The sequence below is a fragment of the Pristiophorus japonicus genome, chromosome 19, assembly GCF_044704955.1.
Source record: "Pristiophorus japonicus isolate sPriJap1 chromosome 19, sPriJap1.hap1, whole genome shotgun sequence".
In the NCBI taxonomy this organism is placed as follows: Eukaryota; Metazoa; Chordata; class Chondrichthyes; family Pristiophoridae; genus Pristiophorus; species Pristiophorus japonicus.
In genome coordinates this window covers 97,530,984-97,546,707 of record NC_091995.1, presented here as the reverse complement: position 1 = coordinate 97,546,707, position 15,724 = coordinate 97,530,984, and the positions used below count along the sequence as shown (strand labels likewise).

The 15,724-nt window shown below is 48.0% G+C and overlaps 1 protein-coding gene across 1 annotated transcript in view; it reads right to left on the bottom strand.

The window, feature by feature from the left end:
* Positions 1-14,665, bottom strand: part of LOC139230552 (circularly permutated Ras protein 1-like) — a 189,922-nt gene extending 175,257 nt beyond the window's left edge. The window contains exon 1 of the mRNA XM_070862386.1: positions 14,408-14,665. The gene's annotated coding sequence lies outside the window, so the exon portion shown is untranslated. The remainder of the gene's footprint in view (positions 1-14,407) is intronic.
* Positions 14,666-15,724: the final 1,059 nt, after the last annotated feature.

Below are 15,724 nucleotides of genomic sequence, written 5' to 3'. Positions count from 1 at the left end.
AAGGGCACACCAGCCTATTTTATGCTCCAGAATTGTGGTCAGTCTTCAATTGATCAACTAAAAAAATGGGTAAAATGGACCAAGGATTCAAACAGGCCATTTCCACCCGATGATTCATTTAACTTAGAAAGAATAATATGTCTAGGGGAGTGTCTTATAGACAGAGACCCAGGTAGAAGAGGTAAAAAGAAAGTAATAGAAAAGGCCTGGGTTCCGATTCTTCGAGCCCACGTAAAATTAACAGAGGAAGTAAATCAATATGTAAGAAAAGAAAAAAAAGAAAACCTGATAGTGACGTATGGATCCAAAAATAGAGCTGGCCAAACAATAAGCTTTGTTGAATGAAGAGAGAGACTTTTGTGAATGTCTGTCTTTGAATGAGAGTGCTTGTGTGATTTTTCATGTGTCTGAAAGCCTGTTTGAAAAGGTGGTGGAGCTGTCTGTTTGTTTTAGCTCCACCCACTTTTTCAAACAGAGTGAAGTTTTTTTTTAACCCTTCGTAGTGTTGTCCTGTATGTGGGAAGTTTAAGAAAGTGTGAACCTTATTGAATTACATTTTAAGTTAGAAACGCAGGTGTGGATTTATTCGGATGAGAAGTTACGGAGCTAGGAAATGCACAAGGGATAGGTTTGTTGAGCAAAAGATAAAAATACAGGTCCCAGTGGTTTAAAAAAAAAAGGAGAATCTATTTGACACGCACACTTACTTGTCGAAGGAAGACACGCAATCATTGATTACATTGGGTTGAAAGACATAAATTTAGTCTAGGAATGAGATAAAGAACGGGGATGGGAAATTGTAATACCTTTTTTTTTAAAGCGTGGGTCTCTCGAGGCTGCAGGCTGGGGGAGTACGCTCCCATTTTCTCTTGTGTAAAACCTTGATGCGAAAGCTTCTAGCTCAGTAAGAAGATTTTTAAATAAAAGATTGGCAGTGCAATATTTGAATTGGGATTTTGAGATATTTCAGGTGATTCTCCTTGATAAACATTTTGGGTGTATTGGAAAAATCTTGGGTTTGGAAGCCTTTTTTTAAATAAAATTACACAACTACTGCGTCAGAAGCTGTAGCTTAAAAGGTTGTAATTTATGAGACACTGTATCATAAAATTGAAGTTACAGAGCAAAAGATTGGAGTTTTTGATGTTCAGCTTCTAAATTAGAAGTTGGGCACACAATTATAAAACAAGTACTTTGCATTCTGTGATCTGTGAATCACTATAAGCATAAATACTATATTCTCACAATGCTTAAAGAAGGATTTGGAATTAAGTATCCCAGATTTCTGCTTTCCAGAATCTTAAGCAGTCCCTCACTTCAGCACCAGCCTTAGGATTGCCAGATTACACTAAGCCATTCAACTTATTTGTCCATCACAAGTCGGTTTTTGCACAATCTGTTCTGACTCAGTTACATGGGGACAGGCAGCGACCGGTAGCGTATTTCAGTACCCAACTAGACCCAGTGGCACGCGGACTACCAGGATGTCTTCCCTCTTTGGCAGCAGCTTATTACGCTGTACAACAGGCTCAGACAATAACTCTAAATCATCAAACCGTTTTATATATCCCACACTCTGTCGAGATTTTACTTACTAAATGTGCCACCCAAAACCTAACTTCTGCAAGAACCACTAAATATGAAGTTGAACGGTTATCAAATCCGAACCTTATCATCAAAAGATGCACTACCTTAAATCCAGCCACTCTACTCCCCACGGAAGAAGACGGCAAACCCCAGTTATGTGAAATGGTAAGCGAATTAGTGACTAAACCACGTATCAATTTAACAGATGTACCAATGTGTAACCCTGATCTAGTGTACTATGTTGATGGATCAGCCTTACGAAATTATAAGGGCCAACCTAGAGCGGCTTATGTAGTTGTAACCCAGTTTAATGTTGTCGAAACAGCTTCTTTTCCAGATTCCTTTTCAGCCCAACAAGCCAAACTATTTGCATTAACTCGAGCCTGTATTCTGGCTGAAGGACAAATAGTTAATATCTACACTGACTCCAGGTATGCCTTTGGGGTAACGCATGACTATGGACAAATTTGGAAAATTCGTGGATACCTAACTTCTTCAGGAACCACTATTAAGAATGCAGAACAAGTAGAAAATCTTCTGCGAGCCATTCAATGCCCCTTAAAACTTGCCATTATCAAATGCCAAGCACATACGGGCCAGTTGAATGAAATAGCGCTTGGAAACGCCAGAGCTGATAATGCAGCTAAGTCAGCAGCTCTGTCAAAAGGGGGGATGCAGGTGTCATTGTTCCCACTAAGGAACAATAATTGCTCAGACCCGCCACCCACTATTAATGACGTGCTGGCCTTTCAGACACAGGCCAATACGGAGGAGGAGGAGACAGACCCACCACCCGCTATTAATGACATGCTGACCTTTCAGACACAGGCCAGTACGGAGGAGGAGGAGACAGACCCACCACCCGCTATTAATGACATGCTGACCTTTCAGACACAGGCCAGTACGGAGGAGGAGGAGACAGACCCACCACCCACTATTAATGACATGCTGACCTTTCAGACACAGGCCAGTACGGAGGAGGTGGAGACAGACCCGCCACCCACTATTTATGATGTGCTGGCCTTTCAGACACAGGCCAGTACGGAGGAGGTGGTGACCTGGACGAAGGATCAATGTTATAAAAATCCAGAAGGAATATGGGTTCACCACGACGGCCGCGTGGTGGCCCCTAGATCCTTACTCCATGGATTGCCCGATGTGTTCATACATTCACACATGCAGGCAAAGGGGGATTGGCAGATTATATTTAGGCAACTTGGTATGCACCAGGTATTTCGGCAATTGCAAAACAAATCTGTGAAAATGAATCCAGGTAAAACAGAAAAAGTAGAATCTGCCTCCCACCCAAATCCAATGGGGCCTTTTGTACATTTACAAATGGATTTTATTGAATTACCTATGTGTATGGGATTCAAGTATGTATTAGTTATTGTAGATGTGTTCTCTAGATGGATTGAAGCCTTTCCATGTAAAAAGGCCGATGCCATTACTGTTGCTAAATGTTTGTTAAAGGAAATCGTACCGCGCTTCGGAATTCCAGCTAAGCTTTCTAGTGATAATGGGACACAGTTCACAGGAACTGTTATAAAAGAAATGTGTAAAGCATTACAGATCTACCAACGTTTTCATTGCAGTTATCATCCACAAGCAGCTGGACTTGGTGAAAGATATAATAGAATGCTTAAAAATAAGCTGGCGAAATTATGCAATGACACTGGACTAAAATGGGTAGAACTTCTGCCCTTAACCTTGATGATAATGTGATCTGCAACTAACAGAACAACAAGCCTGTCACCACATGAGATAGTTATGGGACGTCCCCAACGGATGCCTTTTACTGCACCATTTACTGCAAAACAAATGGACATCCACAAAATGGAAGAAAATATGTTGAATTATTATTGCATTGCACTAACCAAATGTATTTCCAGCTTTCATTCACAGGTAAAAGAAGCTCAAGTCGAACCAACAGAAGGAAAGTGTCATAATCTGGAGCCTGGACATTTCGTTTACGTCAAAATCTTTAAAAGAAAAAGCAGTCTACAACCAAGATTTAAAGGACATACCAGGTTTTGCTGACAACTAATACTGCAATCAAGAGAAAAGAAAGACCAACATGGATCCATGCGTCCCATTGCAAAAGGGCACCCGACAAGGAGGAATGAATAAGGAACTGTATGGACTATGGGGACTGATCATATTCTTGCTGATAATCTTTAACCTCTACCTTTTGTTTGTATTAGTTAAGTGCTGCTGTGCCAGGTTGGGAGAAACAATGTTACCAATTGAGACCACTGCTAGGGTTATGGTAGCAACAACTACTGAAGGTACTTGTATGGAAACGGAAATAGAGAGACTAAGTAAGATAAGAATGGATTAAGTTGTCCTTGTGAAGGATAAAAGGGAGAATGTGGAAATTTACTTTTAAAGTTACATTTCCTGTTGAGGATGTTTCCAGTAGAGTGGACAAGGGCGAACCAGTTGATGTGGTGTATTTGGACTTTCAGAAGGCTTTCGACAAGGTCCCATACAAGAGATTAATGTGCAAAGTTAAAGCACATGGGATTGGGGGTAGTGTGCTGACGTGGATTGAGAACTGGTTAGCAGACAGGAAGCAAAGAGTAGGAGTAAATGGGTACTTTTCAGAATGGCAGGCAGTGACTAGTGGGATACCGCAAGGTTCTGTGCTGGGGCCCCAGCTGTTTACACTGCATATTAATGATTTAGACGAGGGGATTAAATGTAGTATCTCCAAATTTGCGGATGACACTAAGTTGGGTGGCAGTGTGAGCTGCGAGGAGGATGCTATGACTTGGATAGGTTAGGTGAGTGGGCAAATGCATGGCAGATGAAGTATAATGTGGATAAATGTGAGGTTATCCACTTTGGTGGTAAAAACAGAGAGACTATTATCTGAATGGTGACAGATTAGGAAAAGGGGAGGTGCAACGAGACCTGGGTGTCATGGTACATCAGTCATTGAAAGTTGGCATGCAGGTACAGGAGGTGGTTAAGAAAGCAAATGGCATGTTGGCCTTCATAGCGAGGGGATTTGAATACAGTTGCAGAGAGGTGTTACTACAGTTGTACAGGGCCTTGGTGAGGCCACATCTGGAGTATTGTGTACAGCTTTGGTCTCTTAACTTGAGGAAGGACATTCTTGCTATTGAGGTTCACCAGACTGATTCCTGGGATGGCAGGACTGACATATCAAGAAAGACTGGATCAACTGGGCTTGTATTTACTGGAGTTCAGAAGAATGAGAGGGGATCTCATAGAAACGTTTAAAATTCTGACGGGTTTAGACAGGTTAGGTGCCGGAAGAATGTTCCCAATGTTGGGGAAATCCAGAACCAGGGGTCACAGTCTAAGGATAAGGGGTAAGCCATTTAGGACCGAGATGAGGAGAAACTTCTTCTCCCAGAGAGTGGTGAACCTGTGGAATTCTCTACCACAGAAAGTTGTTGAGGCCAATTCACTAAATATATTCAAAAAGGAGTTAGATGTAGTCCTTACTACTAGGGGGATCAAGGGGTATGGCGAGAAAGAAGGAATGGGGTACTGAAGTTGCATGTTCAGCCATGAACTCATTGAATGGTGGTGCAGGCTCAAAGGGCCGAATGGCCCACTCCTGCACATATTTTCTATGTTTCTATGTTTCTATGTTTACCTTTTTGTAATAAAACAAAATGGAGTCTCAGTTCTCCCAGAAGCCCCTGCAGCAGACAGTTTGCTTCTGCATAAACACATTAACCTTGACTGATCGCTAATTAAAGAAAGGCAAGAGCCATCTGTGTGTGAGCGAGGGAACCTCGAATTTACCCTCCCTAACAGAAAGCATGTCCTGTTGGAATTATACTCCCGTGTACTACTGTTGCTATGCTAAACCTTAGAAGTACTAGATAAAGGTTGTATAGATATGTAAAGAACTAAAACAAGGATGTGATGTTAATTAAGTGATTGAAGAACTCCTTATCTGTATTTACTGACCACAAGGGCAGAACTGATACGCGTGATGGGACCATAATTTCTTTGTTTGTTCTTCTGTATAAAGATAATGTGATTTTGTACCTCTGGAGAAGTCTTTGCTGAGCCTTTGACTTAGTGAGACTTTTCCTTGCAGCAAGTAAAACTATTAAAGGGACATCTACCGGAGCTGTTTGTGTCAGAGTTTCATATTTTTAGTTAAATTGAGAGTCGAGATTTCGACAGCATCCACAGCACTTTGGGGAAGAGAGTTACAAAAGTGAGGGTATAAAAGAATTTCTGATGGAAGAAGTCATGTAGAGTTGGGTTAGCCGAAAACATGCCAGCCTGTAGACTAGGAATGAGGTGTAGCATAATCATCATCATCATAGACAGTCCCTCGGAATCAGGGAAGACTTGCTTCCACTTCTGAAGTGAGTTCTTTGGTGGCTGAACAGTCCAATACGAGAGCCACAGACTCTGTCACAGGTGGGACAGATAGTGGTTGAGGGAAGGGGTGGGTGGGACAGGTTTGCCACACACTCTTTCCGCTGCCTGCGTTTGTTTTCTGCATGCTCTCGGCCGTAGTGCAGCACAAGAGCAATAATCTAAACAATTTAGATCTTGACTATAGACATAACTGTAACATAACCATTTCAATACTGAACACTTTGTTATCCAGCGCACTAAATATTAATGAGCATCAACTTTAATGAAAAGTGCTTTGCGAACCTAAACCTTTTTATATGAAAGGGAGAGCCAGCAAGCTAAGGGTTGTTGTGTGTATAATTATGTCTCGCACAAGTGCTGCAATTGTGCATTTAAACGCTGCAATGTGCTGTGTATAAATACATTTTTAAAATAGTTTAGCACATTTGTTTTCCTGAAGACACACCTTTCAGGAGTTGGTTGGAGTCCTTCAAATTGGGACTTCAGGATCTATATCTTGCTGAACCTGTTATACATGTTGGATGATACCATGACAACCAGGTTTCTAAACAATTAGCAAACCAAAAGTAATCGCCCAGGGTGCTGAAATCTGAAGGGTATCTATTAAATGATATGGTTTCAGATAGTTACTCTGTGATTATTTCTGGAACAAAGTACTGCAGATTTTTACAATTATTTCACAGCCTATTCAATTTAAACACAATCACAACCATCTATTAAGTCTGAAAAGCAAACATGATGTGGGCTGCTGTCTCCACATCAGAAAGCAACAAAATAAAAGGAACAAATGTGTGTGCGTGTTTTATCATCGATCAGGGAGGGGTGTCTTCTTCACATTCAGAGCCGAGTTAAAATCAAACACTCTGAAAATGGAAAGAAATAACCTTTAAACACGGAGCCTTAACCCCTCACAAAGCAACAACAATTTGCATTTTAATACCGCCTTTAATATTGTAAAATGTCCTGAGGCACTTCACAGGACTATTTTCAAATAAAATTTGACACCAAGCCACATGTGATATTAGGACAAATGACGAAAAGCTTGATCAAATTTTTCAGGGTGTCTTAAAGGAGGAGAGAGAGTTAGAGAGGGAATTTCAGAGCTTAAGGCCTTGACAGCTGAAGGCACCGCCTCCAATGGTGGAGATTTTAAAATCAGGGATACTCAAAAGGCCAGAAGTGGGGGAGCACAGATATCTCGGGGGGTTTTGGGACTTCAGGAGATTACAGAGATAGGGCAAGGCCAGGGAGCGATTTGAGAATTTTGAACTCGAGGTGTTGCTTAATCGGTAGCCAATGTAGGTCAATGAGCACAGGGGGTGATGGGTGAACGGGACTTGGTGCGAGTTAGGACACAGGACAGCGAGCAGAGGGGGCGATGGGTGAACGGGACTTGGTGCGAGTTAGGACACAGGACAGCGAGCACAGGAGGTGATGGGTGAACGGGACTTGGTGCGAGTTAGGACACAGGACAGCGAGCACAGGGGGCGATGGGTGAACGGGACTCGGTGAGAGTTAGGACACAGGACAGCGAGCACAGGGGGTGATGGGTGAGCAGGACTCGGTGAGAGTTAGGACACAGGACAGCGAGCACAGGGGGTGATGGGTGAACGGGACTTGGTGCGAGTTAGGACACAGGACAGCGAGCACAGGGGTTGATGGGTGAGCGGGACTCGGTGTGAGTTAGGACACAGGACAGCGAGCACAGGGGGTGATGGGTGAGTGGGACTCGGTGCGAGTTAGGACACGGGGCAGTGAGCACAGGGGGTGATGGGTGAGTGGGACTCAGTGTGAGTTAGGACACGGGGCAGCGAGCACAGGGGGTGATGGGTGAGTGGGACTCGGTGCGAGTTAGGACACGGGGCAGCGAGCACAGGGGGTGATGGGTGAGCGGGACTCGGTGTGAGTTAGGACACAGGACAGCGAGCACAGGGGGTGATGGGTGAGTGGGACTCGGTGCGAGTTAGGACACGGGGCAGTGAGCACAGGGGGTGATGGGTGAGTGGACTCGGTGTGAGTTAGGATACAGGACAGCGAGCACAGGGGGCGATGGGTGAACGGGACTTGGTGCGAGTTAGGACACGGGGCACAGGGGGTGATGGGTGAGTGGGACTCGGTGCGAGTTAGGACACAGGACAGTGAGCACAGGGGGTGATGGGTGAGTGGGACTTGGTGCGAGTTAGGACACAGGACAGCGAGCACAGGGGGTGATGGGTGAGTGGGACTTGGTGCGAGTTAGGACACGGGGCAGTGAGCACAGGGGGTGATGGGTGAGCGGGACTCGGTGCGAGTTAGGACACGGGGCAGTGAGCACAGGGGGTGATGGGTGAGCGGGACTTGGTGCGAGTTAGGACACGGGGTCAGTGAGCACAGGGGGTGATGGGTGAGTGGGACTCGGTGCGAGTTAGGACACGAGGCAGTGAGCACAGGGGGTGATGGGTGAGTGGGACTCAGTGTGAGTTAGGACACGGGGCAGCGAGCACAGTGGGTGATGGGTGAGTGGGACTCGGTGCGAGTTAGGACACGAGGCAGTGAGCACAAGGGGTGATGGGTGAGTGGGACTCGGTGTGAGTTAGGACACAGGACAGTGAGCACAGGGGGTGATGGGTGAGTGGGACTGGGTGTGAGTTAGGACACGGGGCAGTGAGCACAGGGGGTGATGGGTGAGTGGGACTCGGTGCGAGTTAGGACACGGGGCAGCGAGCACAGGGGGTGATGGGTGAGTGGGACTCGGTGTGAGTTAGGACACGGGGCAGCGAGCACAGGGGGTGATGGGTGAGTGGGACTTCATGCGATCAGCACGGCAGCAGAGTTGTGGATGACCTCATGTTTATGGGAGGGTGGAAGATGGAAGACTGGCCAAGGGACCATTGGAATAGTCGAGTCGAGGTGACAAAGGCGTGGATGAGGGTTTCAACAGCAGATACACTGATGCAGGGTGCGGAGTCAGGCAATATTTAAGAAAGGAGGGAGAGAGAAAATAGAGAACTACAGACCAGTTAGCCTGACATCAGTAGTAGGGAAAATGCTAGAATCTATTATTAAGGATGCGGTAACAGGGCACTTAGAAAATTATAAAAAGATTGGGCAGAGTCAACACGGATTTATGAAAAAGGGAGATCATGTTTGACAAATCTGTTAGTGTTTTTTGATGTTGTATCTAGTAGAATAGATAAGGGAGAACCAATGTATTTGTATTTGTATTTTCCTAAGGCATTCGATAAGGTGTCACACAAGAGGTTATTAAACAAAATTAGGGCTCATGGGATTGGGGGTAATATACTAGCATGGATTGAGGATTGGTTAACAGACAGAAAACAAGAGTAGAAATAAACGAGTCATTTTCGGGTTGGGAGGCTGTAACTAGCGGGGTGCCACAAGGATCAGTGCTTGGGCCTCAGCTATTCACAATCTATATCAATGACTTCGATGAGTGGACCAAATGTAATATATCCAAGTTTGCTGATGATACAAAGCAAGTTGTGAGGAGGATGCAAAGAGGCTTCAAGGGGATATAGACGGGCTAAGTGAGTGGGCAAGAACATGGCAAATGGAATATAATGTGAATAAGTGTGAAATTATCCACATCGCTGGGAAAATAGAAAAGCAGAGTATTGTTTAAATGGTGAGAGATTGGGGAATGTTGGTGTTCAGAGGGACCTGGGTGCCCTTGTACACGAATCACTGAAAGTTAACGTTCAGGTACAGCAAGCAATTAGAAAGCAAATGGTTACAGGAGGATTTGAGTATAAGAGTAAAGATATCTTACTGCGATTATACAGGGCCCTGGTGAGACCACACCTGGAGTATTGTGCACCGTTCTGGTCTCCTTACCTAAGGAAGGATATACTTGCCACAGAGGGAGTGCAACGAAGGTTCACCAGACTGATTTCTGGGATGGGGGGATTGTCCAATGAGGAGAGATTGAGCAGACTAGGCCGATATTCTCTAGAGTTTAGAAGAATGAGAGGTGATCTCATTGAAACATACAACATTCTTACAGGACTTGACAGGGTAGATACAGGGAGGGTGTTTCCCCCGGGCTGGGGGGTCTAGAACCAGGGGTCACAGTCTCAGGATAAGGGGTCAGCCATTTAGGACCAAGATGAGGAGGAATTTCTTCACTCAGAGGGTGGTGAATCTTTGGAATTCTCTGCCCCAGAGGGCAGTGGAGGCTCAGTCTTTAGAGTATTCAAGACAGAGATCGCTAGATTTTTGGATATTAATGGAATCAAGGGATATGGAGATAGTGCAGGAAAGTGGAGTTGAGGTAGAAGATCAGCTGAGGTCTTATTGAATGGCGTAGCAGGCTCAAGGAGTCAAATGGCCAACTCCTGCTCCTAATCCTTATGTTCTTATGATATCAGAGGTGGAAATACGTGGTCATGGTGATGGTGCGAATATGTGGTCGGAAACTTATCTCGGGGTCAAATATGACACCAAATTTGCAAACACTGGTTCAGCCTCACACAAGTGCCAGGGAGAGGAATGGAGTTGGTGGCGGGGCTCGAAGACAATAGCTTCGGTCTTCCTAATATTTAGTTGGAAGAAATTTCTGCTCACTCAATACTGGCTGTTGGTCAGACAAGCAATGTGACAATTTAGAGACAACAAGCTGAAGTTTTAACTGAATGAGACAAAAACATTGTTCTATTTTCAGTCATTTTGCCAGAGATTTTATGTTAAGCTTCACATCCAATCCTGATTCTGTCCTGAAGCAATTGCAGCCAAGGACACTGGATAGGGATCAGGAACAGCAACCCTGACTCCAGATATTGATTGTAGCAGCTAGAACAGCCAACTCCACAAAGAGCAGAAAAGTGACCCTTCTCTCTGTCACCCAGCTGAATTAATACATTATCTGCCAGCTTCATATCCATTGCAAACCTTCAGATCTTCCAGTTTACAGCATGAGGCATTGACACTTATTGTCAGTCGAACATTTTTTTAGGGGGAGGCAGAGAGTGAGAGGGGTTGGGGTGGGGTGGGGGGGAAGAGTGAGAGAGCCTGGAAGGGGGGGGAGAGAGACAGAGAGAGAGAGAGAGACTGGGGGGGGGTGGGAGAGAGTGGCTGCGGGGGGGGGGGGGGGGGAGGGAAGTGAGAGAGGCTCGGGGGGGGGAAGAGAGAGAGGCTGGGGGGGAAGAGAGAGAGAGGCTGGGGGGGAGAGAGAGAGAGAGAGAGAGAGAGGCTGGGGGGGAGAGAGAGACAGGCTGGGGGGGAGCGAGTGAGAGAGGGCTGGGGGGGAGCGAGAGAGAGAGAGAGATGCTGGTGGGGTAGAGAGAGAGAGAGAGAGCGAGGCTGGGGAGGGGAGAGAGGGAGAGAGAGAGAGAGAGAGAGAGGCTGGGGGGGGAGAGAGAGAGAGAGAGAGAGGCTGGGGGGGGAAGAGAGAGAGAGAGAGGCTGGGGGGGAAGAGAGAGAGAGGCTGGGGGGAAGAGAGAGAGAGGCTGGGGGGGGGGAGAGAGAGAGAGGCTTGGGAGGAGCGAGTGAGAGAGAGGCTGGGGGGGTGCGAGAGAGAGAGAGAGAGAGAGAGAGAGAGAGGCTGGGGGGGGGGAGAGAGAGAGAGGCTGGGGGGGGAGAGAGAGAGAGAGAGAGAGGCTGGGGGGGGCAGAGAGAGAGAGAAGCTTGGGGGGAAAGAGAGAGGCTGGGGAGGGAAGCGAGAGGCTGGGGAGGGAAGAGAGAGGCTGGGGGGAAAGAGAGAGGCTGGGGAGGGAAAAGAGAGGCTGGGGGGAGGGAAGAGAGAGGCTGGGGGGAAAGAGAGAGGCTGGGGAGGGAAGAGAGAGGCTGGGAGGGGAAGAGAGAGGCTGGGAGGGGAAGAGAGAGGCTTGGGAGGGAAGAGAGAGGCTTGGGAGGGAAGAGAGAGGCTGGGAGGGGAAGAGAGAGGCTTGGGAGGGGAAGAGAGAGGCTTGGGAGGGAAGAGAGAGGCTGGGGGTGGCAAGAGAGAGGCTGGGGGGGAAGAGAGAGGCTTGGGGGGGGGAAGAGAGAGGCTGGGAGGGGAAGAGAGAGGCTTGGGAGGGAAGAGAGAGGCTGGGAGGGGAAGAGAGAGGCTTGGGAGGGAAGAGAGAGGCTGGGAGGGGAAGAGAGAGGCTGGGAGGGGAAGAGAGAGGCTGGGGGGCGGGGGGGAAGAGAGAGGCTGGGAGGGAAGAGAGAGGCTGGGAGGGGAAGAGAGAGGCTTGGGAGGGAAGAGAGAGGCTGGGAGGGGAAGAGAGAGGCTGGGAGGGGAAGAGAGAGGCTTGGGAGGGAAGAGAGAGGCTGGGGGGGGGAAGAGAGAGGCTGGGGGGGAAGAGAGAGGCAGGGGGGAGAGTGTGGAGAAAGGGAGAGGCACTTGGGCTGGGGGAGGGATGTACTTGGACTGAGGTACAGGACTTTGGTTGACCCTTGCTGTCTTCTGGGGAGCTCTGTCTTCTGTAGCTTCAGGAAGTCAAAGTGGATCGAGTTACAATTTGCAAAGTCAGTGAGACCTTGAGATGGGCACTTCCAGTGACACATTCCTTTGAAACTTCAGGGTGTGGCTTATCCTCCAAGGGAACCAATCAGAAACAAATGGTGGAGCATGGTGGCCATTTTGTCAGTACAAATAAGCACCTCTAAACCAACAAAGGCAACTTGAATTTAAATAATGTTTTTAACCTGGAACAATGTTTTTAACCAAGGAATTTCACAGGAGCTGAATTAGACAAATAGACAGAGCCAATGAAGGAGATTTTAGATGGGGCAACCTAAAGCTTGGTCAAAGAGAAAAGTGGAGAGGGAGGTGGAATGGTTTCTGGTGTGAATTCACAGCGAGGGATATAGCTAACTGAAGGCATGAGTGCCAATGGGGTGAAGGGAGGGCACAGTTAGAGGAGAGTTCTAGGACTGAAGGAGGTTAGAGTGATAGGGACAGGTGAGACCATGGAGGGATTTAAATACAATATTGGAATCTTACAGAGGTGTCATTTGGGTGATCAGGATCCAATGTAGGTGAGCAAGGACAGGGGGTGATAGGGAGCAGGGACAGGGGGTGATAGGGAACAGGGATGGGGGGTGATAGGGAGCAGGGACGGGGGGGCGATAGGGAGCAAGGACGGGGGGTGATTGGGAACAGGGACGGGGGTGATAGGGAACAGGGACGGGGGGTGATAGGGAGCAGGGACGGGGGGTGATAGGAGAACAGGACAGGGGGTGATAGGGAACAGGGACGGGGGGTGATAGGGAGCAGGGACGGGGGGTGATAGGAGAACAGGGACGGGGGTGATAGGGAGCAAGGAGAGGGGGTGATAGGAGAACAGGGACAGGGGGTGATAGGGAACAGGGACGGGGGGGTGATAGGGAGCAGGGACGGGGGGGGGTGATAGGGAACAGGGACAGGGGGGTGATAGGGAGCAGGGACAGGGGGTGATAGGGAGCAGGGACAGGGGGTGATAGGGAGCAAGGAGAGGGGGTGATAGGGAGCAAGGAGAGGGGGTGATAGGGAGCAGGGACGGGGGTGATAGGGAGCAGAGACGGGGGGTGATAGGGAGCAGGGACGGGGGGTGATAGGGAGCAGGGACAGGGGGTGATAGGGAGCAAGGAGAGGGGGTGATAGGGAGCAGGGACGGGGGTGATAGGGAGCAGAGACGGGGGGTGATAGGGAGCAGGGACGGGGGGTGATAGGGAGCAGGGACAGGGGGTGATAGGGAACAGGGACGGGGGGTGGTAGGGAACAGGGACAGGGGGTGATAGGGAGCAGAGACGGGGGGTGATAGGGAGCAGGGACGGGGGGTGATAGGGAGCAGGGACAGGGGTGATAGGGAGCAGGGACGGGGGGTGATAGGGAGCAGGGACGGGGGGTGATAGGGAGCAGGGACGGGGGGTGATAGGGAGCAGGGACAGGGGGTGATAGGGAGCAGGGACAGGGGATGATAGGGAGCAGGGACAGGGGGTGATAGGGAGCAGGGACGGGGGGTGATAGGGAACAGGGACGGGGGGTGATAGGGAGCAGGGACGGGGGGTGATAGGGAACAGGGACACGGGGTGATAGGGAGCAGGGACGGGGGGGTGATAGGGAGCAGGGACGGGGGGTGATAGGGAACAGGGACAGGGGGTGATAGGGAACAGGGACGGGGGGTGATAGGGAGCAGGGACAGGGGGTGATAGGGAGCAGGGACGGGGGGTGATAGGGAACAGGGACGGGGGGTGATAGGGAATGGGATCTGGTGCCGGACTGTGCTGGTACCCTGCGCAGACTGAATATTACACGGTTATTGATCTTTACATTGTAACATTGGCCTGCTCCAGGTTACAGCCCATTACAGAAATGGATTGTAAAAAGGGTGATCCTTAATTTTAAAGTGTTACATTGTGGCTGGATAGAAATCCGATTACATCCGTATTGCACTTCCTGCCAAATAATGATCGGAATTGAAGTGAACGCGGCCTGTAACCCGCTGAGTTTGGCTGCAGTTTTCTGACATTTTGTACTTACTGTTTGTGATATAGTTAAAACCAAGACTGCTCGAATTCGGGCGAATGTGGAGAGAATTTCTCAGCCGAGAACCCACAGACCTGTGGCACATCAGCAGCCTTCCGGCTCTTTGTCGAGTTTCGTTTTCCTGGCTGCTGGGGGTGTCTGACACTTGTCCCTGCCCAGGTGACACACACCTGCCCAGGTAAACTTCTGCAGGCTGTCCCCTGCCCGACAGCCGCAGTACTGCAACAAGCGCGCTGCGTGTCACGGCGGCTGTTGTTTTGTTACTTGGTGTTTTAGGCCGAGACTAATCTGGAACCTCAATGCAATTTGGTTGTGGCTGTTGAAATTCAGCCAAGGTGATAGATACAAGGACTCCACCTTTATCGAGTCATGGGTTTGAGTTCAAGCGGGACACTAAACACCGCAGGCAGATACACAGATTAACCTTTTCTATTTTAAATATTAATTAGTGCACAGAATTAATATTTGTTAGCTTTATTTCTTGCCGCTGATGCTAGAGGGAAGTGGGGAATTGAGCATATTTCAGTACTTAAACCCCTCAAAGCCTGCTCAGCCTCCATAACTTCCGAGACATTAATTGCAAACATTCACTAATCTCTATGTCAAACAATTATACCTGATCTGTCCATTCACCTTCCCACTTCTGAAATAGTTTCCTTATTTATTGTTGGTACACACTGCGGCTGACAACCCCAGATCCCTAGTGCTGTGTCCTGCAGATGACATCATTTAGTCAATTCTCACTTTATTTTTGTTAATGCTAACTTTAATTTGCCATTTCTCGCCCACCTGATTCTAAGGGCACCACAACCCAGCTCCTTTAACGCAACTAGTTGCCATTCTGCTTGAACAATTGCTCACCCATTCCGTGCTTTATGGGCTAGTCTGCTACACACAACTGTATCAAAAGTCTTGCTGCGGTCTCGCTGCAAAATAGCTCGAGCTTCCTTCACTCACAGCTTTAACACCGCCTCAATTCATTTTAACATTTCAAATCCTGAGTCGCCTTGATAAGTTCATAGTCCTCTAGGTGTTTCCCGAGATCGTTCTTCTGTAAATATTAGTCTCTGTGATCACCCTGTGCTGTATATTCGCTGTGATTCTGTGCAACAGATGTTGCCATGGCAGCCTGTCATTTCCTTACAGCTGTTGTGTTTCCCTTCCCTCCAATCCTTTGGTATAATTCCCCATTCTCCACTGCATAATGTTTTACCAGACCATAGCCAATGTTGTTAGCCACTTCCTTCAGTCCCTTGTCTCAGGCCACCTAGACCACCATTTGATTCTCTTCAAGTGCCTTTATATGTGACT